The sequence below is a fragment of the Natator depressus genome, chromosome 23 (assembly GCF_965152275.1).
Source record: "Natator depressus isolate rNatDep1 chromosome 23, rNatDep2.hap1, whole genome shotgun sequence".
NCBI classification, from domain to species: domain Eukaryota; kingdom Metazoa; phylum Chordata; order Testudines; family Cheloniidae; genus Natator; species Natator depressus.
Genome location: NC_134256.1, coordinates 10,986,667 through 11,008,850, shown reverse-complemented (window position 1 = coordinate 11,008,850; position 22,184 = coordinate 10,986,667). Strand labels below are relative to the sequence as shown.

General features: G+C 42.8%; 1 protein-coding gene across 1 annotated transcript in view; it reads left to right on the top strand.

Annotated features, from left to right (window-relative positions):
• The first annotated feature begins 12,769 nt into the window (after positions 1-12,769).
• Positions 12,770-22,184, top strand: part of LOC141976326 (butyrophilin-like protein 9) — a 30,074-nt gene continuing 20,659 nt past the window's right edge. Inside the window, exon 1 of the mRNA XM_074937261.1 lies at positions 12,770-12,900. The gene's annotated coding sequence lies outside the window, so the exon portion shown is untranslated. The remainder of the gene's footprint in view (positions 12,901-22,184) is intronic.

Here is a 22,184-nt window from a genome sequence, read left to right as displayed (position 1 = left end):
TTTCCAAGGCTTTGTGCATTCGTATATAAGCACTTAAGAGAACCTGCTGATCACCCCTCGTTCTCAGTATGAGGCAGGAGCCCTCCCCTCACAGACGTTCCTGCCTGTGCTTCCTCCCGGTACCCCGTTTTCCCACTTACCTCAGGGCTTTGGTCTCCTTCCCCCAAATGTGCCCCAGCGTAGCCTCCTCCACTGAAGCGGTGTTGTCAGTTCCTTCACCACTTGGAGTTGGCTAGATCTTCACTCACAGCTAAATGGCTCTGAGGTCACCTTAATGGGACAGTTTTTTAGGGTGACCATATGTCCCGTTTTGGTTGGGACAGTCCCCTTTTTGAGCTCTGTCCTCGCCGTCCCTACTCTTTTGAGAATGAGTTTTTTCCCATTTGCTTTTGCTAACTAATCAGTTGGCAAGAGCAAACGAACAAATGCCCAGTTTACAAAATAAGCTGGGTGTGCCCCCCTAGCAGGGTGCGGAGGAGCATTGGGGGGGCAGCAATGCCAGGTACTGGGAAGCACGGCTTGGGGGGTCAGATTCAGCCCCGGGTGGCGTACAGCTCGGGTGGGGGGAGGGGTCAGCCCCAGCCATGGGCAGCACGGGGCTTGGGCTCTCAGCCCCAGTCCCAGCTGTGAGCAGCACAGGGCAAGGAGCTGGGGGGGGTCAGCCCTGGGCAGTGGTGGCTCTGGTAAGCCTGCAGGTGTGGGGAGGCGGCTCAGGGGAGCCCCTGGTTGTCCCGTTTTTACTTTAGCAAATATGGTAACCCTACAGTTTTGCCAATTTCCGGCCATCCCTGGCCTCCCGTGGTCTTTCTTGTCTTCTGTGGCTGTGGATGGTCCATCAGGAAGATGCTTCCAAAGAGCCAATATCCTTCACACCAGTTTAAGTCCATTGATGTCAGGGGAGTTAATTCTCATTTACACCACTGTGTATGAAAGGGGAATCAGGAGGACTGTATTGTTGCTCCTTTGGCCCACACAGGTTAGCCAATATTAAAAGCTGTGGGATCTGCTGCAGAGCAAGGCCTGCAGTCATGGCATTGATGTGTCAGGAAGAGAAGAAAGAGGGCGATAAAGCCAGTAGTAACTGAGGGAACAGGGAAGCAGGGGCATTGTCCTGGCAGCGTCACACATGGGGAAGTCCAGGTAGCCAGGGACATGTGTGGATCACAAGCAGCTGCAGGGAGGCAGAGTCCAATGCTTGCTTGTTTTGTTCTGGCCCTGCCAAGAGTTGGGGTCAAGAGGCTTTGCTGGTATTTGGATTTGTGGGACTTTGTCATTACGTTTTATGGCATACAAGCAGGGAAGTTAGATAAGAAACATACAAACTCCTGCTGGAAGGTTGCAACATAACACAACTTTATTTCTTACAATCCAGAATCTTAACATGCAGTAACCAAACACAGAGAGAGATAAAGCAGGCTGCTCCCTAAGGCAGAGAGACCCAGCTCACCCCACCTGCTCTAGGATGGCTTTTCCCAGAATGACTCTGATTACATACTGGCCAACAGAGCCACATAGCTTCCATGCAGGACCAAGATCCACCCGCTTCCTCCTCAGCTCTGAAAGTCATAGCTCGCAATTTCAACACAGTCCTCAATACATAGGCTTGTCAGAATTCAAATTTTATTTTTTTATAGTTTTGACAGATAATATCGATGTTCCTTTTGAAGCATTTTTTAAAATTGATTTAAATTTTCACAGTTGCAGGCAAATATTTAATGATAGTAGATGGTGAGATTCAAAAAGGTACAGTTTTGTAAACACTACAACACAAATTGTTAACATCACTTGTCAAAACCTACCAAGTAAATATCCTTAAATCAAACTCTAATAAAATTTCAAGCAGCATTTTTCTTACTTTGCCAATCTGTCAGTTGGGATTATGATCAATGAAATCTATATTGTCATTGCCTGTGCATGGTGAAACTGATGTTTACTGACAGTTACTGGTGAAAATCTGATCCTACATTTCAAAAACTGGGTTTTAATAACCTTTTCAGTAAGAATTTGCATTAAAATTGTATAAAACAGATCACAAGAAATATAATAAAAAACCCCAAAATGGTCTATTTTGCGCCTTGCAAAATGGAAACTTGGAAATGTCAAATTGTTTAACTTTCTATACATATAGTGCTCCTCTTCCCTTGAAGTACATGAAGGTTTACTTAAAATATGTCCATGCTCACTATGAGAGTCAATTTGCTTTAGAGATGTAGCCAATAATTCTCCCCTCTGTTGTTCAGCACTGTTGTTAGCAAAGGGCGGAATTATTGGCTATGTCCCTGTCATAAATATAAAGGGAAGGGTAAACACCCTTAAAATCCCTCCTGGCCAGAGGAAAAACCCTTTCACCTGTAAAGGGTTAAGAAGCTAGGATAACCTCGCTGGCACCTGACCAAAATGACCAATGAAGAGACAAGATACTTTCAAATCTGGAAGGGGGGAGAAACAAAGGCTTCTCTCTGTCTGTGTGATGCTTTTGCCGGGAACAGAAAAGGAATGGAGTCTTAGAACTTAGTAAGTAATCTAGCTAGACATGTGTTAGATTCTGTTTTGGTTAAATGGCTGATAAAATAAATTGTGCTGAATGGAATGTATATCCCTGTTTTTGTGTCTTTTTGTAACTTAAGGTTTTGCCTAGAGGGATTCTCTGTGTTTTGAATCCGATTACCCTGTAAGGTATTCACCATCCTGATTTTACAGAGGTGATTCTTTTACTTTTTTCTTCAATTAAAATTCTCCTTTTAAGAACCTGATTGCTTTTTCCTTGTTCTTAAGATCCAAGGGTTTGGGTCTGTGTTCACCTATGCAAATTGGTGAGGATTTTTATCAAGCCTTCCCCAGGAAAGGGGGTGTAGGGTTTGGGAGGATTTTGGGGGGAAAGACATTTCAAAGCGGGCTCTTTCCCTGTTATATATTTGTTAGATGCTTGGTGGTGGCAGCAATAAAGTCCAAGGGCAAAAGGTAAAATAGTTTGTACCTTGGGGAAGTTTTAAACGAAACTGGTAAAAATAAGCTTAGGGGGTTTTCATGAAGGTCCCCACATCTGTACCCTAGAGTTCAGAGTGGGGAAGGAACCTTGACAGTCCCTATTGAAGCTTGTCTCTCAGTGTGGGCATGGGAATTATTTTAAGTAAGAACTCATGTGTTTCAAGGGAAGGGGAGCACTATTTGGAAGAAATATATACTGTTTAAGTGTTCTACCCACACTCACTACATTTGCTATTGGGGCAAAAGTAGGGATGCGGCCCCACTTCCACATGAACCAGCAGAGCAGGGCTAGTTCTGGGAGAGCCGCCAGGGCTGGAGATGGGTGAGGGAGCCAGGTGCAAGCTGTGCCACTGCAATGGGTGTCACACCTTCTATTCTGGGGTGCTCGCCTCGAGACTTGCTGGAGACAGTCGCCAGACTGGGGTGTCTCCACACCTTTTTCCCAGGACCCCCTATGCTTGTAAGAGAGAGGATAGCAGCCATGCTGAGAGTATGGGCAATAGGCCATAGTCTGTTCCATAAACCAGGGAGTATTTAGTTACACAGGGGCACTGTCTTCTGAAAATCTTGATGGCACAAACAAAATCAATGTCTGAGCTGTAAAAAATTCAACTGAAATCACTAAATTGTATAGACTGTAAGATGTTTGGGGCGCGGACAGTCTCTTACCGTGTGTTTGCACAGTGCCCAGCACAATGGGGTGCTGACCTGCTTGGGATTATTAAGTACTTAATAATGATAAATAATAACAGTTAATAGCACAAGAAATGTCATATATGAATTACCATGTCACATTATCTGTCTCTCTGTCATGTATTGTAACTCCACACTATCATTGTGAAACCACAATCGGCTGGCAAAGAATAAGCTGTGTCTGCTTTTTCTTGCAAGAGTTAATAATAAAATCAATAATTATAAAATCAATAATAATAATCAATCATAATAATAATAATCATTCATAATAATAATAATCAATAATAATAATAAAATCAAAATCATAAAGACTTCAAGAATAATTAATAATAATCTTCAATAATATCAATAATAATAATATCAATAATAATAATAATCAATCATAATAATAATAATCAATAACAATAATAAATATCAATAAATATCAATAATAATAATATCAATAATAATAATCAATCATAATAATAATAATCAATAATAATAATAAATATCAATAAATATCAATAATAATAATATCAATAATAATAATCAATCATAATAATAATAATCAATCATAATAATAAAATCAAAATCATAAAGACTTCAAGAGATGGACAATCCACCAGTTCCCTGGGCAGTTTGTTCCAATAATCCCTCTCCCTGTAATTATTATTTTTTTCCCTAATTTCTAATTAGAATTTGTCTGGCTTCTGCTTCTACACATTAGTTCTTGCTGGGATAGAAATGGTTACAAACAAACAAACTTATAAATATGCTTCTAAGACTAAAACCGAACTGAACAAACAAGAATATTTTGTTCAAGAATGTTTTGTTATTTCTCACTACAGACCTTCTTCCAGCACGGCTGGCTAGTCCTCAGCCAGGGTCCAACACAGAACCAATTGCACTTGGTATCTTTGACTCCTCCAGGGAAGGATAACCATGGGGTTCTCTCCCCTTCTTTTTATAGTCCAGTAAACCTTTACAATGTAGTCTTTGAAAAGTAGCCCAGAAAAAGTTTCTCTCGCCTGCTGGGGTGTAGATGCCATTCTGTCTACTCCCCCACTTGATAGTTTGATAGCTTTATTCACGTTATTTGCATCTTGAAAGTCTCTGTCTGGTAACCCAGCTGGTCAGAAGCACAAATACCCATTCCTTTGTCTATGGCAGACTGGGTTGATGCATTGCTTGCCAAACACATTTCAAGAACGCAATTCCAGCCCATATTCATATGTATGTACCCCATACACACACTGTGCAATGATTCTTGGGATCAGCATGTAACCAGTTTGTATATGGCACCTTCCATCACACCTTTTAGACACAGATTATGACAACAGTGAGTTGGGGTTCGCTAAGCTGGTCAGGCCAGCTGAGGTGCCCTGCTAGATACTGGGGAGCCCCTTGCTCTCTGTCATTGACTTGTTTTAGCATCACAGTGATTTCATTGCCTAGAGCCAGATTCTGCCCAGTCATTACACAGATGTGCAGTGGAAGGGAGGAAATACTGGGCTGAATTAGAACCAGTTTGGATTCCAGCCCTGTCTCCCTAGCTTGCTTTCCCTCCCTCCCTGGAAGTGAGGTGCAATACAAAGACATGGGGAGTGGCTGGCATGGCCCTGTCTCAAACCTCACATTGAGAACTGGCCAGTGGAGTTGTCTGGCTGCCCTGGGGTTTCTGAGATGGACCTAGCAGCCTGGGTGCATCTTGGGGCTGTGAGCTTCCTGGGGGCATGGTATAATAGGCTGAGGGAGGTTAAACTTCCCCTAAACCAAGCCCTGGCCCCACTCATGCTCCGCACTCTCCCCATGCTGGTGTCCAAGCCAGCGGGAGCTCAGCTCTGCTGCCAGCCTGAGGTCAGCGGGCTGGCGCTGGGGGCGGGTGTTGGGCTGGCGGCCGGTGCTGGGGTGGCCCAGTGGCTCAGTGCTGGTGCCAGCCAGGGGCGCTGGGCGGTTCGGCCAGGGCTTCTCTTGCCGTGTGAGTGTGGGGGGGTGGGCACTCAGGGCTGAGGCGGACGGGGAGGTAGGGGGCAGGGCTGCATGGGTAGTCTCCCCTAGGGGGCACTCACATGCCGCCCATGCCTGGGGTCATGGGTAACTCTGGCTCATCACTTATGGTGTGTCTATACAACAAGAGCTACAGCGGCAAAGCTGTAGTGTAGACACTTGCTACAATGACGGAGGGGTTCTTCCATCGTAGCAGATCCACCTCTCTGAGAGGTGACAGCTAGGTCCATGGAAGAGTTCTTCCATCAACCTAGCAGTGTCTACACTGGGGCTTATGGTTGCTTAACTACATTGCACAGGGGTGTGAATTTTTCACACCGCTGAGTAACGAAGTTAGGTCAATCTACATTTTTGGTGTAGACCAGAACTTACTTAGGGCTGGGCTCACAAGGCGCAGCTTTGCCTTACCGGAGCATGTGAGAAATAGTGCTGGGCCTGTTTCCCCAGCATGGCACCGTATATTGGTGCATCGGTAAGACTCGGGTCTCACTGTGAGTGTTTTCTTTGCAAGCACAGCCATTATGATCATCTAGTCTCAACACCTGCCTTACACAAGCCCGAGGGTTTCACCCACTGATTCCTGCACTGAGCCCAAGAACTTGTAGCTGAACTAGAACCAATCTGTCTGAAAGAAGTCCAGTCCTGCTTTAAAGACTCCGGAGGAGGGAGAATTTACCATATCCTCGGGGAAGTTGTTCCAATGGTTAATTACTCTCGTTTTTTAAAATTTGCACTTTATTTCCAGGTTGAATTTTGCTAACTTCAATTTCTCATAATTGGATCTTGTTCTGCCTTTATCTGCAAGGTGAAAGGGCCCCCATACAAATATCTTCTCCATGTGTAGGTATTTACAGACTACAATCAAGATGAGCCTATTTCTTTCCTGTTTGCTTTGACCAGCAGTGAAATAGTTAACAATGATGACATTTAAATGACTGTCACTAGGTTTCAGAGATAACAACGCACTGAGGTGAATGGGGACAGTTTGCCCCCATCAAATCTCATTTCAAGCTGTCCACATACATCACTCGCATCACTGCATCTGTTACACTCAGCTCACAATTTGAATTGTGTTGTCAGCTGGTGTGCATATGTGTTCTCTCTATATGCTATCCCAGTCCTGCACAGAGAGTTGGTTCAGCAAACCTCAACAGTGCTACCCAGAAAGACCACAGGCTTGGCTCGGTGGCAAAAAGGCTCGGCCAGCTTTACTATCTAAAAAGCACTTTATCAGCGTTCCATACACTGCATGGGCATCCTGCATGTATGCTCGTGAATGTACCAGCACATTCAGTGTAAAGTCATCCCCTAAGCCAGTACAAAGAATCGAAATTTCTGGGGTGAAACAAAAAACTTACATGCCTCATGACATCTCTTTGTTATCTCCCCTTGTACCTTGTTCATGATGTTTCGGACAAAACATCCCTATTCGTTATTCTGTCAAACCATCGTATCTTGTGCAAGGTTGGGGTGTATCTGTGCTAGCCTCCTGAAACATATTTATGTTAATATCTAGTGACTAGCACTTCTTACGAGTGCCTGTGTTTTAGCAATGCTAATAGTAGCTTTGCCAAGTTCATATAGCGGACAGTGAACTTGTCAGCAAGCGACTGCTCTATGATAGGGCCTGGTCTTTGCTCATAGCATGGCCTGGCGTTGCTGACTGTGGTTCAAGCCGCAGGTCTTGCACCAGGCCCCAGGCTCTCTCTCTATTACATTCCCCTACTTTTTGTCTTTTTTTATGGGGAGGAGATTTACCCATTATCCCAGAACAGCATCATGCATGGACTGAACATGACCCAGTGGGCTAACCACTGTTCTATGGCCACCTTGTGTTATCCACACATTCATGCCCCAGCTGTCCTTTGGTCTGCACATTCCCTCGTACAACCTGTGCACAGTTTCCTTCCATCAATAGTTTTAGTCCCATATACTGGGCCTGGCAATGTTAGGTCTGGGACTTTAGTTGAGAGGTGTAGTCTTAGAATTGCTCTGAAATACTGGGATAGGCATTATGAGTGTGTCCCACAGTGCTATGCATATGAGGAGTATAACAGAAATTTGGAGTAGTGACATCACAAATGAGGTCTTCATATATAAATTTCTTGTAATTAGTTACCACACAGCACTGTCCATCCATGTTATAAGTTATCCTTTCTGCTGATTGTTACCATCTGGTAAGTTTCACTGGGCAGGAGACAGGAGCGGCTAGCTTCGCTATTCCATTGGATTGGCCTGAATCATTGTGGACACACAATAAGTTGCAGAGTCAACAACAGTTCTGGCAGAACGAGCCATGGTGTGATGCTCTTTCGGTTTGCATTGCTCCATAATACCCCAGTAGTTGATGTAGATCCAGTCGTTTTTTGTAGATGTGTCTTCCAGGTGATCTACTGAATGGACAGGAACAAATTTATCAACTATTTCTACGTCAAAATTCAATATTGGTAACCAGACGCTGAACAAGACTGTTTTGAACAACATGTGCCTTAGTTAGGGTGCAGTGTTACTGACCCCAAAATTATGACTAGTACTAACGGGGAATTCGTCTATACAATATTCATATATATTTCATATATATACTTTGTGTAATGACCCATCCACTCCCAGTCTCTATTCAAGCCTAAGTTAATTGTATCCAATTTGCAAATTAATTCCAATTCAGCAGTCTCTCCTTGGAGTCTGTTTTCGAAGTTTTTTTGTTGAAGAACAGTCACTTTTAGATCAGAAATCGAGTGACCAGAGAGGCTGAAGTGTTCTCCAACTGGTTTTTGAATGTTATAATTCTTGACGTCTGATTTGTGTCCATTTATTCTTTTATGTAGAGACTGTCCAGTTTGTCTCTACATAAAAGAATAAATGGACACAAATCAGACTGGGAGTGGATGGGTCATTACACAAAGTAAAACTATTTCCCCAGGTTTATCCCCCCTCCCCCACGTGCCACTGTTCCTCAGATGTTCTTGTCAACTGCTGGAAATGGCCCACCTTGATTATCACTACAAAAGGTTCCCCCCGACCCCACCCCGGCTGTTAATAGCTCACCTTAAGTGATCACTCTGGTTACAGTGTGTATGATAACACCCATTGTTTCATGTTCTCTATGTATATAAATCTCCCCACTGTATTTTCCACTGAATGCATCCGATGAAGTGAGCTGTAGCTCACAAATGCTTATGCTCAAATAAATTTGTTAGTCTCTAAGGTGCCACAAGTCCTCCTTTTCTTCTAATGAGTTGGTTATTGTAGTTATTATGTAACTCTCATAAGTGGTACAACTAATTTATTTACCAGTTTGTTTTCTTCTTGCCTTCATATTGTTTGCTGCAATTACTTTGTTAATTTTGACTTGTATTTGGTTAAACACTTTAGCAATGTCATGCACTTTGTAAATGGTGTACTGGTTCTTCAGTAGCCAGACCCCTAATACCGTGAATTACAGGTTCAGAGACAGTTTTCACCACCTGGTGGTCAAAATATTTAATGTTTTGTTACATTTATATACATATATTTTCCATATTACCCTGTTCCAAATAGGTCTCCAGATTCAGATAATCTTGCAATATACCCAGAAATTTCATCTAGAGTTTGGAGTCTCCTATTTTGAGAGATACCAGACTACGGAATAGTCTTTTGCCCAGCCCTTGAGTCTTGTGCACATTCCTGATAAAATGCTAGTGTATTAAATAACAAAGATGTGTACAGCAATAGGAAAGTTGCTTTTACACAGTAGCCAAATTCATTAATATTTCAGTGACAAAGACGTCAAACCACAGGCACATGAATTTACTTTGCTCAATAATTTACAGTTTAAGTAACAGTTAGACCCTGGCACAGCTAATGGTTTCTATAATGTCTTTGTAGATGATTGAATACTCAGTGGTCTATGTATGGTAGACTGAGGTGTAAATGACCAGGGTGTTATATATAAAGCACTTCATTTTTCTTTTCCGGATGCCCAGGGGTTCCTTCACTGTGTGTTGATATCTATTGGTGTCTTTGGTCTGTGGGATGCACCCCCTATGCAGCTGAAGTTAGTTAACATAATTGAATTGTTTGTTTTATATTTCTCTTGTTTTAAAGTAACCCAAATTTAATACACAGGTTAACTTAATTTTTTTACAATGTAATAGGGACCAAGTTTTCTATAACACAAGCTATGCTTTTGTTCTGATTTTCCCAATTCTTTAGCACATATATACCTGCTTCAAATGCTTTTGCAGTTTTTGCTCCCTTAACATGTGCATTACTTATTTTTTTATACTAAATATAGTGACTTACTGCGAAAATAGATGTCCACAGTCTTCTCTGACAAGGTATATTTCTTTCCCCTGCTGAGCACTCTGTTTTAGCAAAAGAGGTAGTAATAAAAATGTTACCCAAGCTTTTTAGAGTTAATTTGTTAACTATTTGGAAGTACCAACTTTAATAACTACGACTTCCCTTTAACCTAACATAAAGTCTATGTAAACTCTTTGAGGGTATTAAACTTTCATGACACTTGGTTGTGTTTGGGAGACAAAGGTGGAAACCTGTTGAAATTGTTTAGCATTAACATTTTTCAGCATAACCATAGTACATATTGTTATATTTTTAACATTTTTGCTATAACATACTTATTACTATATTTTAATATTTTATAAAGGGGAAAACAAGTTTATAAAAACCCAAACAAGAAATTGACATTTTGTTAATATTACTTTTTCATTAATGTTGAGGATCCCCTTACATTTTTTTCCTTTGAATAAAAAAACTTTGATTAATAAAAGAGAATTATTTTTGTTTGCAATTGCATTATTCGTTGGGGCAAAAATATATGTACACATATTTATAACTTCGGCTTTTGCAAAAAAATTGGTTATTAATAATATTATGATTACACCTCAACCATAACATTGAAATAGTGTTACCACTTATATTTTTAAAAAAAGGATAAAATTGACTTTTCTTGCAACAAAATTTAAGAAAAAGGTAGTCACGTGAAACACACAATATATGACACAAGACAACATACAGGACATACAGGACAAACTTTCAATTAAAGATGAATGGTACCAGAATTGTATACAAGATAAGGCATTAAGAGCTAAGTTATTAAAGTTAGAAAACAGGCAGGTAAACAAAAGAGTTAAATATTTAAATAAGTGAGTTATTACCTTTTTATTTAAAACTTTTTATAAGAATTGATACAAATTCATCTTAAGTTATCTGCCCACTTTGTTGTATTAATTTAGTTAACTTAAGGCAGTTTCCATCACTTTATATTACTTTTATTTTAAAAATGCCACTATATGAAAATAAAAAATACCCATGTTTCATATATTAATTAATGGCTAGATGAGAAGAAGACTTAATATCTCTATTGCTTGTCAACTATATCTTCAAGAAAGTTAGGAGTATTTCTAGCTGTTCCAAGTCCATAATTAATTACCTGGACTTATTTAAACTAAAGCTTTTACCTGGCTTTCTCTTTGCTTGTTTGCTGTTGCTTTGTCTTTTTCTGCGATGGAGATTTGTGTAACAAGTATAACTTTTAACTTTTGAAACAAAGAGAGGGCAGAAGTGAAGAGAGGTGTGTGTAGGGAGAAAGCAACATAGAAAGGGAGGGAGACCTGAGTCAAGAGATTAATTAACTCTGTCAGGCCATCTGAAGCTATAGGCAGCAGCAGCCAGTTAGCAAATTGAGAGAGGATATAAAGGAAAACTTAAGCAGTATGTAAAAACGTTTGAAAAAGATTTCATTATTAGCTCTGAGTTAGGCGTGGGGCTTCATGGGTTAAAGCAGGAGATTGGGAACCCACACCTGTGGTATTTATCCTGGCTCTGAGAGGAGAGTGGAAGTTGTTACCTGCTCTTGCAAAACATGAATTTGTTCCCCCAGTGTCCCTTGCTTTTGTCTGCATGCCAAATGGATTGCGGGAGTGCCCTTTACTGCTGCAGTTAACCATTTCTGAGCAACTCCATGAGTTAATGCATCAATTCTGGGTGTTAACCTGCTCATTCTTCGCTTTTGACATTGAAATTCTTTTTTATCCACTCCCCTGCAATCAAGTCACACCTCCTGCCTGCTAATATGCTCTAACTGCTCCATTTTCTCCTTAATCTGATTTACCAATCTAGTGAAAAGATTGTTTGCTACTTCTCCCTCCTGTGCACTTATTTCTCCCATTCTGCCAGGCACCAGCCTAGGTCTCGGTTTAGGTTTTACCAGAACCTGGCTCCCATCATACAGTGATGGTGGCAGTATGGCACCCCCTGCCAATGGATTGCTTGGTGGCTCTTGGTCTGGGTCATTCCCAATGTCCCCATTCCAGCAACCATTCCAATCATTCCATGTTCCATCTTTTAATTTTGATCAGGCCACATTTTTCCATTTCGGTCCTCATTCTTCAGGCACCGTACAATTACCCGAAGTCTGCTGTTGCCAGACAAGATTTATAGTGGGGGATGGCACTTCTCTTTTTTGTGGCTCCTCATTTTCTATTCTGTCCCTGTGCTTTCCAGTGCTCTATTTCTTCTTCTAATTGTTTTGTGTCTTCTATGAATTGCCCTGCCAATTTCATGGCATACTGTCTAAGCCAACTCACTGCCATATCCATTCATTTCAATATTCTACCCTTATTGCCCTCTGCTATTGCTTTCCATATTCCAGTCCATGTTTCCCCACTATACTTTTTGAACTTATATGGACCTTCTTTGCTGGCTATCCAGAGTGTCCAGACCTCATCAAACTCTGTGGAGATTCTTAGGGAGGGGAGGAGGAGATTATCTCCCTCTAATTTATTGATCTGTTTTTGATAGAGATGGGGTGAATTTCAATTCTCTTCAGTATTGCCCAGTCTGGTATTTCCACATCTGTATGTAACCTCCAGTATCGAGGATGTTTTAATGTGGTTTGTGAAATATGTGTTTGCTAGAGACACAAAATTCATCCCCATCTAAGCACTGATATAGCTTTAGGGTTCTGGGCCACCTTTCCTGGAAAAGACACATACACTTCAGGTAGAACAACAGGAGAGTTAATATTTAACCTACTCTTTTTGCTTTCACTTTCCTTGGTCAGAGTTCAGTCCCTTTGTTCAGTGTATTCAAAGTGTGCAATCCATTCCCCGCAGGCACGTTGTCAAATCCCATTTTAAAGCCTTGGTTTTATTAACACTGGAGCCCCCGCATCTGGCACTGAGGGATGGAGAACCTTCCAGACTGTGGTGCAGTTTAATTTTCTGAAAAAAGGTAAGAGCCTCTGTTTTAATTCCAAATCCTCCGCTTGTATTGATGGGTGGGGCTGCATTAACGTAAGGGGAGTTCTGACCATTCACACTCATTGGCTTGGGGAGCACATTGAGGAAAACGGTGGCTGGAATCTATAGCTGAGTTCGTAGTGGGAAGAATGGAAGATAAATTATGATTCTTTGAACAAATGTGTCACCTCTTCTTCTTGACATTTTCCTTTTTTACTTGGTTGGTTGATCTGTCTGAGGGTTTACTAGCAGATAGAACAGGAGGCTAGAGTATAGGATGCAGAGGCAGTGGTGGATTACCACATGGGCCCTGGACAATTTGGGGGCCCTGCAAGAGCACCAGAACTCTGGCCCCGCCCTCTGGTCCTCCTCCCCGCCACTCCCTATGTCCTGTTCCTCCTCTTCCCCATGAGGGCCTGTCCCTTGGCCCTGCCAGAAGATGGAGCCTGTGGTAGGGTGAGCCTATTCCCCTTGCCCCCATGCAGAGCTGGCAGAGCTGCTTGCCTGAGCCCCTCTCCCTTACCCCTCACATGACGCAGAGTGGGCTCAAGCCCCACCCCCCTCCCCGCACTGAGCAGAGTTGGCCCGAGGGTCCCCCTCCCCCATGTGACATGGAGCTGGCTAGGGTTGCCAATTTTGGCTGGATGTATTCCTGGAGATTTTATCATGTGACATAATCTTTAATTAATGTTTAATCTTTAATTCCTGGAGACTCCAGGCCAATCCTGGAGGGTGGGCAACAAAAGAGCTGGCCAGAGCCCCATGCCCTTCCTCCCACCTGGAGTCGGCCCAAGCTCCCCCCCAGTGCAGAGATGGCCCCCGCCATGCCCCTGAATGTTTCTTTGTGTCTCCCAGGGGGGCATGCCCCACAGTTTGGGGACCACTGCCGTAGGCTGTGGTAAGAGTCACCCAGAGAACCTGCATAGCTGTGGGGAGACCCTGACCCTCCACCTGCCCTGGGTGGGAGTTTGGGAGGCCCAAGAGAAGCTCCTGGCATATGTCCCTGCCGCCAGGGCGCACTTCTCAGAGCAGGTGGGGGGTCCAGGGCTCCTCACAGTGGCCCGGGCTCTCTGGGCAGCTCTTACCACAGCCCAGCTTCCGGCCAGGCCAGGTGGCAAGGCCTTGGGGGAAAAAGAAGGAGCAGGGGGTGGAGCCCCATGGCAGGGGAGGATGTGGGGGGCCCAAATGTTCTTTGTGCCCAGGGCCTCAAATATGTTCATCCACCTCTGTGCAGAGGTTATAGTCCATCTCTTCTGATGATTCATTTATTGACTTCAGGCAAGTCACATATTAACAGTTTCAGCCTTTATTGCCACCAGATGGAAAATAAGAATGATAAAATGTATCCACCATTTTAAAGTGCTTGAAATCTTCCGCTGGTTGGTGTTCTATTAAATCAAATCTTTGTTGTTTTTATTTAATTTATTTATTTTATTATTGTTATTATTATTACTAATTACTGGTCTCTGTCTGATTGTCTCGAAAAGATTGTGTTGTAATAATATGTAGCGGTCCAATATTTAAAATAAAAAATCTTCCTAAATATTTCTGTGGATAAAAGCACTGTGCTCAGTTTGCTGTCACTCATGGGATTATGTTATTTGTTAGGACAGCGTCCAGATATTCCTGAGAGTGTTCACAGATCTCAAAAGTTATATTTTAGAACAAATCATTATTTAGCTGAAAAGTCATATCCAAAATTCACTATTTTCATCATCGTGAGAACATTGGAGCCCTCATCATATTATTTATTATTCTTCATAGAATATCAGGCTCGGAAGGGACCTCAGGAGGTCATCTAGTCCAACCCCCTGCTCAAAGCAGGACCAATCCCCAATTTTTGCTCCAGATCCCTAAATGGCCCCCTTAAGGATTGAACTCAAAACCCTGAGTTTAGCAGGCCAATGCTCAAACCACTGAGCTATCCCTCCAGCAGAAATTCTCCTGTTTAAAAACTTCCTATATTTGTAAAATCAGGATCAGTTCATTAATAATTGGTTGGGATTTTCAAAAACATCTATTTGAGCTGGGAGATCAAGTCCCATTAAATAATCAAGGAAACATGCTTCTAAGTCATTCAGATCATGTCTACACTAGGAAAAAGGTGTCTAACACATGTTAATTAACAAGCAGTAGAATCCTAAGCATAGACATGGCAGTTGTAGTATTAGCCAGTCAAGATAAACCCAACCGCCTTGTCTACTCTCGCGTTTTAAAATGTTAGTTAACTGCACTATAACATGCCTTTTCCCAAGCGAAGACAAGGCCATAGACACATTAAAATCCCCCCTTCACCTTCCACCTCAAGTCTCAGAAGCATTGAAGCTTACACATCCTGTATAGTTTCATATTTTGTCATGTCATAATTATTAGCTGGGTAGCAGCTCCATACAGATCTTCATATAGATAGAGCTTATCCAACTACTTGGTGAAAATAATATTTATGAGGAACTTTGGATAAAATCACTGAAATGCTTTTGAAAATTTTACCCACAATCTCTTGACCAGCCAAAGACGAAAGAAGGCATTTCTGGTCACTGCTGTCACCTGGGAAACAAGGTATAGAGACTGGTTGTAATATGGACGCTGTGGGCCAAAATCTGCCTTCATTTAAAACTATCCAAACCCACTGACTTTGCTTAAGTTGAACAGTTGTAGCTAAAGGGGGAATATGGCCTTGTACCTTTTACTGCTTCATGGCCTGATTCTAACTCTCATTTACCAGGAGAAACTCCATCACCAATGTTGTTAGGCTGGTGTAAAAACAGTGTGAGTGGAAAATGCTTTGCTTCTTAAAAATAATAGACTTTGAAATATTTTGGGAAAAATTAACACATAGGTTGGATGTTAACAAAACTAAATTTCAAAGGCACTCCAGAATAAACAACCGATACAGATAAACTCAGCAAATGTGCTATCTGCTCTTCCATACTAACTGTTTGAGTTACAGAGAAGTGATGTCATGGTGTTATTCAGAAATGAGTGAGGCCAGACTTGGGGCTAAATTATGTTTGTTTGTTTTGTCTGACTAAGAAAGAAACAGTGCATATTGTTATGGTGAAAGATGCAAATGGCTAGTACTTTACAGTCATTGATGGATAACCCCCAACACAAAATTCCCCTTAGAAGATATCACATAGTAACCTCCCCCAGTGGGCTATTATGGTTCTGTGTGGTCAGAGCGCTCTTCTTTGGCTTGCACATATACAGACACTCAGGGAAACTATTCTGAACTAACTAACGGGGTGAAGGAAGGTGAATTAGTTAAACTGTATTAAACTCAGATGTGGATGCTCTCATTCAGAATTAATGTGGCCCAAATTAAGGTAACATTAAAGCCATTTGAATTCTGAATAAGAGCATCTACATTGGGATTTAATGTGAGTTAACTATTCCATTTAAAAAATTCAGTCAGATTATTTTTCCCAAGTGTCTCTATGTCGACATGACTTTGTGTTTCTGGCTTGGTCTACATTTAAAATTTAGGTTGATATGGCAACTGTGCTCAGGGATGTGAAAAATCCAGAGAGAGAAAGACAAGTTTTTCATCTTACCCAGAGGTCTTCTTCAGGTCTAGGAAATTTACTCAGACTGTCACAGCTAAATCCACACCCCTAAGTGCCGTAGCTATGCCAACCTAACCCTCAGTCTATATGCAGCTAGGTCAATGGAAGAATGCTTCTGTTGACCTAGCTACCGTTGCTCAGAGAGGTGGTGCTCTGACAGCGACGGAAATACCCCTTCTGTCCCTGTAGGCTGCATCTCAGGGTTATGCTGACATAGCTACAGCGCCATAGCTATGCCGCTATAGTCCCCGTAGAGTAGATATGGCCTCAGCATGGTAGCACAAAAGGAGGGTGGATGTTCAGGCTCATCCTGCCAGGTGAGCAGCCCTGGACTAGGTGTCAAGGCTGATTTCCCACTCTGGCACTTCGAATGCAGAAGTGGGGCCCGCAAGGATTCTAAAAATTAATACTGGCCACTCCAGGTTTGTATTAAACTCCCAGGGTTACAGCTTTTCTCTGACCTTGGATTGGTAGATGCTGCCACCACCCAAGTGCAGAAGCCCTTTGAGAGCCCAGGAAGGTGCACTTGGGAATTCCTTCCTGTGGGGTACCCTCAAGCCCTTTCACCCCCACTCCGGGGAAGAGCTGAGAAAGGGGAAAAAAAGGAAATCAGCTGTTGCCACCAGCTAATTAAACAACATGTGCACAAACCTCTTAAGACACAAAAATCCAATTCTGTTCTTAAAAAAGGTAAATTTTATTAATACAAAAAAAGAAAGAAAATACATCTGGGAACTCAGACTATTGCTAGATTTTCAAAAGAGCAACTACAAGGATTAAGCACCAAGAATAGCTTTCTTGAGGTCCAGCTTAAAGGTTACAAGCAAAACAAAAGCACCTGGGTTAGCACAGAGGAATCCACAAGCCATAACAAAATAAAAGGGATAAACCTAATCGCATCTTCCTGGACGTTTCCTGATCTACTTACATGTCTGGGGTTTTAAATGAGTAGTTTCTAGGTATGATACTAATGATTTTTTCATATCTGGCCCAAACTTTTTACAGCATAGCTGCTGCCCTGTCCGCCTCTCCCTGGGAGAACAACAACAGACAGACAAAAGGGGAGTCTTTTTTATTCAATTTTAAAAAGTTCTAACCTTACCATTGGCTCTTTTGGCCAGGTGCCCACTCACTTCCTTTTACCTATGCATAGCAGTGAGACTTTTTAACCCTTTACAGGTAGAGCAATTAGAGAACAGCTACTAAGAGGTATTTTATAGCTACTGGCTGGCTGGTTGTCCATAAAAGGGAGCTACCCCCACCCCACTTGATTTATCACACTACAGCTTTCCCACAGCAAAAAACTTGGGCTGGGGCAGAAAGAGGAGTCTATGAAGCAGTGTGGCTGGAGAGAGAGAAACAGAGGCCCAAGACAGCTGCCAGTCAATACAGGGCAGGAGTGCCTGGGCAGAGATTTCTGCAGAAGGGAGGTGTCTGTATATGTTTGTTACCACGTGGTTCAAAGGAACAGGACTCATGTACATTTAGTAAATAAACAGGTTTCAGAGTAGCAGCCATGTTAGTCTGTATTCGCAAAAAGAAAAGGAGTACTTGTGGCACCCTAGAGACTAACCAATTTATTTGAGCATAAGCTTTCGTGAGCTGTAACCCTTCTGCCCATCAGAGTTGGCAGCAACAAGGGCCGGGTTCAGTATCTAGGGGTTCCATTCCAATAACACAATGCAAAACCGGCTCGAGCCCCAACCCAGTGACCTGGGACAAATATATACCACCCCCGCTGGGCGCCTCCAAGAGGCAATACTTCCCCTCTCGCAAGCACAGAGTCTGAGTGTAGCAAAAAGCCTTTTAATAACAGAGAGAAACAATGTGGCATTTTGTTGGGGAAACACCACCAACAGGATTCATGACACAACCCATGAGCAAAAAAAAAACCCACCCCAAGTAAATTGGGGCGTGTCCTTTGCCTTTGGTTCTTGAGTCCAGCAACCCAAAATCACCCCAAAGTCCCAGAAGTCCAACAACCGAAAAGTCTCTGTCCCTGGTCAGGGCAGCCCGCAGAGTGCGAAAGTTCATCTGCAGAGTTTTACCTCCCAACGTGGGTGGAGGTGGGGGGGAAGAGGTAAGGGGCACCTTACATGATCTGAAGCTGACTGCCCCACAGCTCCATAGGGCTTCACTCCGATCTGCTCCATGAGCCACTCCGCTCCTCTGCACCCGCCGCTCCACAAACTGCTCGGCTCCCCACAAGCAGCTCCCGCCGTCCCATGAGCTGCTCCACCAGCTGGTCCACAAGCCGCTCCAGCCGTCCCGCAAACTGCTCCACCATATATCTTCAGGCTCCCCCACTACTTAACACAACACTCAGTGATTTCAGCTCTTAGTCAGTTTAGCTCTTTTGTGATTTCAGCTTGTAGTAGGGGAGCCTCAGTGCCGGTGCACCATTAGCCCAAAGTGAATTTAGCTCAGCAGCCTGTAACTAGACTCCTAATGGAATAAAATTAGCTCTGATATTCCACAGTGGAGAGAGGAGGAAGTACAATTAGCATGTAAGGCCCTCACCAGGGGGCCCATGCTACCAAGTATTAATACCTGTCCCCAGCTGTAGCTCACAAAAGCTTATGCTCAAATAAATTGGTTAGTCTCTAAGGTGCCACAAGTACTCCTTTTCTTTTAGTAAATAAACAGTATCACTGATTTGTCCTGTAATTGGGGAACTGTCCTGCCAGGCCCTGAATTCTGCTACTGCTTTGTAAAGGGACAAGTTTTTGTTTGTTTGTTTTGTTTTGTTTTAAATTTAGCTTTAAATTAAAATAAGAACATAGGAACATAAGAATGGCCATACTGGGTCAGACCAAAGGTTCATCTAGCCCAGTATCCTGTCTTCCTGCCCATCCTGGCCAATAGCCATTAAGGGACCTATCCTTCATGAATTTATCTTGTCCTTTTTTAACCCTGTTATAGTCTTGGCCTTCACAACATCCTCTGGCAAAGAGTTCCACAGGTTGACTGTGCGTTGTGTGAAGAAATACTTCCTTTTGCTTGTTTTAAACTTGCTGCCTATTAATTTCATTTGGTAACACCTAGTTCTTGTGTTATGAGAAGGAGTAAACAACACTTCCTTATCTACTTTCTCTACACCAGTCATGATTTTATAGACCTCTATCATATCCCCCCTTAGTCGTCTCTTTTCCAAGCTGAAAAGTTCCAGTCTTATTAATCTTTCCTCATATCAAAGCTGTTCCATGCCCCTAATAATTTTTGTTGCCCTTTTCCAATTCCAATATATCATTTTTGAGGCGGGGCGACCACATCTGCACACAATAGTCAAGATCTGGGCGTACCATAGATTTATATAGAGGCAATATGATATTTTCTGTCTTATTATCTATCCCTTTTTTAATGATTCCCAACATTCTGTAGCTTTTTTGACTGCTGCTGTACATTGAGTGGATGTTTTCAGAGAACCATCCACAATGACTCCAAGATCTCTTTTTTGAGAGGTAACAGCTAATTTAGACCCCATCATTTTATATGTATAGTTGGGATTATGTTTTCCATGTTTTCCAATAAAATAAAATAAAATAAACATGTGCCTAGCCAAAGATATGAGAGCCAATGTGGGTGAAGAAACATCTTGTATTAGACCAACTTCTCTTGGTGAGAGATAAACACTTTCGAGCTTACACAGAGCTCTTCATCAGATCTGGAAAACGTAATGAATGGCACAAATTAATACAAAATGGAACAGACTGTTTAGCATAAGTAATTTCAAGGGACCAAAATAAAATAAAATAAAAATAAATAAAACTGGTGCCTATCCAAGGATCTCAGCATCCTGGCCATAAATTACAAAAAAAAAAAAAAAAGTACAATTACACAGCCAGCGGAACATAAAGCTCCCATCTAAGAACTCTGATTCCCCTCAAAAGCCCCTCTCTGCAGCACATTGCAGTGAAATGGACTGAAAGCTTTCACATATTATTTCAAATGGAAACTGCTTCACTTGAAGAACTGTCAAGTTCACATCATATATACCAGGAGCCAGATAAAACATATATACCAGGAGCCAGATAAAAACATACATACTTTTTTTCTGGAAGGTTGCAGCATACATGACTTTATTGCTTAGAATTCCGAAGGATAACACACAAGAACCAAAAACAGAGAGCGAGAAAGCAGGCTGCTCTCTTAAAAAACAGAGAGGCACAACTCACCCAACCTTAGCCGAGGCTGGCTGGTTGCACACTGACTCTGATCCCATGCTTCCATACAGAACCCGCTGCCTGCAAGCAGGACCAGGAAAACCCTGAGAATTCTTTTAATACAGTTTTCAGTGCATGATAAGAACCTCACTGTATTTTGCTTTCTGCCTTTCTCTCCTGACTAGGGTGATGGCGTGAAGAGCCATGTGCCTTTACAATGACTCCAATTCAGCAAACCATCATTTTTCAGAAAAGCACATGCTGAACTTAAAAAGGACTTCTGTGGGTACTTTGCTGAACTGGTGCCTATAACAGGTGCTCTCACATTTTCAGTATATCATTATGTTGACTCAGAAAAATAATTCTGTTTATGAGGAAGCGCTCTACCAGTACTCTCCCTAGCCAAGAGCTTCAAAATGGACTAGTCATGTTGGGTGCCCAATTTGAGAGACCTTGAAGGGCCTGAATTTCAGAAAGAGCTGAGGAGCCCCACTCTGAATATCAGGCCTTCTTAAGGTCTCTCAAGCTGGACACCCAAAATCAACACTCAGTTTAGAAACTCTTGGCCACTGAGTTCAATAGGACTGTTCACAGTGTAGGGTACCAACCCACATGAGTCAAGCCCACAGTGTCCATGGAAAAAGAAGGCTGAGCTCAGCAGTACGATCTTCCTCAGACAGCCACACACAGCCCCCATGTAGACAAGCCCTTTTGGGCTGATGGGTTATGTAGATTTTTTTTTTTTTAGTGACTTGTGTCTTTAAGGGTATGTCTATATTACAATAAAAAACCTGCAGCATCATGTCTCAGAGCCTGGGTCAACTAACTTGGGATCGCTGGGCTCTGCCTGCGGGGCTAAAAATTGCAGTGTGGACATTCAGGCTCAGGTTGGAGCCTGGGGGTCTGAAAACCACCCCCTTCGCGGGGTTTCAGAGCCTGGGCTCCAGCCTGATCCCAAACGTCTACACTGAAATCTATAGCCCCACAACCCAACCCCAGCCATCACCGTGCTGCAGGGCTTTTTATTGCAGTGTAGACATACCCTAAGGCACAGCCCATGGTAACAGAAACCCTGCAGACTCTGATGAATGAAAAGGGGCAGGAAAACTGCTGGATATCCCTAGCTGAGAATTTCCTCTCTGTAGGGAAGTAAATCCTCTGGCTTAGAGCTTGTGTTGCTGGCCTGCATGCCACCCCAGCTCCTGCACTGTATGGCATAGGGGCATGAACTGCCATGTCTTGAGCATGACAGAACTCCGGTTAAACTGATCTGATGTAATGGCCCTTTGGGGCCATAGCTAGGAGCAGCCCCAGAGCTGGCATAGAACTGGTCCCAGAATTAGGGAGTTGCAACTGACCCCTTTGTTCTCCCAACTGCCACATCACCAGAGTACGTCCAGTCGGAACAGGGTGCAGCTAAGCGTATGGCTATGTGCAGTCACTGGCTGTGACTGCAGCTCGAGGGGACAGGCCTGAGCTAGCTTTAATCTCACTAGCACAGGCCCTGGAGCAGCGAAGCTACGGCAGCACCGGTTGGGAGTAATTAT